The sequence below is a fragment of the Belonocnema kinseyi genome, chromosome 5 (assembly GCF_010883055.1).
Source record: "Belonocnema kinseyi isolate 2016_QV_RU_SX_M_011 chromosome 5, B_treatae_v1, whole genome shotgun sequence".
NCBI lineage: Eukaryota > Metazoa > Arthropoda > Insecta > Hymenoptera > Cynipidae > Belonocnema > Belonocnema kinseyi.
In genome coordinates this window covers 129,194,630-129,197,447 of record NC_046661.1, presented here as the reverse complement: position 1 = coordinate 129,197,447, position 2,818 = coordinate 129,194,630, and positions in this window count along the sequence as shown.

Sequence of the window (2,818 nt, the reverse complement as noted above, 5' to 3'; positions counted from 1 at the left end):
TAAATAATACTAATATGAATTGATTAAGCATTAAAAGAAATGTATCAAAATGATGTAATTATTTAACAAAACCATAATACGTAAAAATGTAGTTTTTTGGTTTTTGGCTCAAAATTAAAAATTTCCCCTTGTTAATTAAATTAGACTTTGTAAATATTTGAATTTCTAAAATATCACGGATTTTCCTTTTCTGAAAACGTAAACTTTTGGGGGTTGTCTTGCCATATAGCTCGAAAAGTGCGTTTTAGACAACCCGAGTATGTACTGATATGTATTTCCTTTCACGATAAATATAATTTTATTAATTTGTAAAAATAATTCCATAACAGATACTATCCATTCCTCTTATTTCATACATGATTTTATAATCACATATTATAATTATTTCTCAATACTTCGGTATTACCTTGTTCAAAGCAAAGGCTAGAAGGTGGGGGTAACGTTCGAACGGAGTATAGGAGAAGGCGCCTATTGAGAGGCTCGACTATATTTTAAGGGCCCTTCAACGTAACGCTTTCGAAGTTCCTGGTTTTAGGGAATGTGACACAGCCAAATACCTATATTATCGACCTCACTTTATCAGCTCACTGAAGTTTGGAACCGATATTTTACGTATAAAAAAAGTTCGAACGTTCAAAAAATGTCGAGGTTTAGAAAAAAGTTGAAATAATGTTCAGTGAAGTTCCTACGAAAATGCAGTACCGAAACGTACTCTATTGTACTCTAATACATTTCCCAAAGTTTCAGCTCAAAATTTTATTTACAAAAAAAAATTTTTAGGTTCAAAAAAATATTCAGTGAACTGAAAAAGTGTAGTCGGTAATATAGGTATTTAGCTGTGTCACATGCCCTTAAAATGAAAAAAAAAAAACAAATTATGTAGATCTGATAAATTTCAATTTACTTTATTCACTTTTCAAATAATCCCTTTCCTGCTCGTTATGTATGCACATAAATTTGTTGATTGACAATATTATTTCAATCAAACTTTAAAAAATCACTGAAGTCTGAAAAATGCAGAGACAAGGTTGCGCTTGACATTTGTTTTCAATAAAAAATATTCTCGTTTTGCAAAATTACTACAACAACAATAAAATATTGAGAATATCCAATGATTTTGGTTGTTAGGAAATGTCGGTTTTCTTGCTTAAATCTCTTAAAAAATTGCAGGATAACTCTTGAAATATAATTCAATACTTTTCCTGATAAAATATTTTTTCCTCATTTATTTTGAATGGATTTTCGCACCCATTGGAGTGTTTAAAATTATTTGAAATATTGTTTTTTAAGCAAGAAAATAAACATTTCTCAATAACAAAAATCACAGGAGATTTTTTTATTATAATATTGGGGTCGTAAGTTAAATTTAATTGAACTTGGGAAACATATCCTAAGTGGAAAAAGGTTTATGTTGATTTTAGAATTGTTTTATCATCCGGAAATGGCCTGGGATTTCATTGATAGGGAAGAACCCAGAAATGACCGGGAATTAAAATAAAAAACCGTGAATTCACTTTTGATTTAAGCAAACTTGAAGTTTTCATTATTTTAATAGTTTTGGTCAATTTAGAAAAGTAATTCTACTTTACCTACACTGATTTAGAAAAAAGGAGTTTTAAAAATCCAAGTTTAAATTTTTTACAATTTAAAAATTCCTTCTTGCAAATTTTAGAAATTGAGAGTAATTCTAGTAGTTTTTAGACTAGAAGTAGTATTTCCAGAGGAAATATTTCCGAATTATATAATGAATGTTTTTGAAAATTTTCATTTGTAATTTACTTTTTTTTAAATTTCGAATCTTGCGTTTAAAATTCATTTTAAATGAAAGTTCATCTATTATTAAAAATGATACTATTTTGTTTAAAATCAATTATGGTATGCACCTAAAAATGTAACTATTCTACTAGAAAATGTAACTATTTTTCTGAAAATCCGTTTTTTTTGTTGGTTTAGAATTAAGTTTTTCAGGAAACATTCAACTATTCTATTTTTGTTGAAATTTTATTTGTTTTGGATGAAAATTCAACTATTTGGTTGAAATTTAACGTTTCGAATTTGAGTTGGAAATTGACATTTTCTAGTTAAAAATGTAACAATTTGAATGTCAATTTGTCTTTTTTAATTAAAAATTAATTTATTTTGTTAAAAATGCACCTAATTTGTTTTAAAAATCGACTTTTTTGGTAGAAAATTGTCTGAAAATAATATTCCAGTTGAATACGCCATTATGTTAGTTAAAAATTTATTTTTTGGGTTCAACATTCATCTTTGAATGAAAATTTGAATTCGTCAATTTTTGGTTCAAAAATTTTATTTTTTGGTTAAAATTTCGTCTTTTTTGATTGAGAATTAATTTTCATAACCTAAAATTTAATTATTTAAATTTTGGTTTACAATTTATCTTTTTTAGTAAAATTTTTGTTTTATGTTGAAAGATCAACTATTTCAGATCAAAATACATTGTTTTGTGTAAAAAATCATTTTTTTATTTAAAATACATGCATCAGTTATGATAAAAATTAGTAAATTTTCTTTACTGAAAATGTTTCTATTCCATTTTCTGTGGAAAATTGGTTTTCTTCTAATCCAAAATTCAACTATTTAGGTCAGAATCTATCTCCCTTGATTGAAAATTTCACTTTTTCTTTAAAATTCATATATTTTGGTGAAAAATTGTATTTTTTGGTAGAAAATTAATCTTTTTGTTTGAAAAATTAGCTAATAGTTTAATCATTTATTTATTTAAGTCTATTATTAATTATTTTAGTTGAAAATTCATCTTTTTATTTCAAAATTCAGAATAAGATTTATTTTTCTT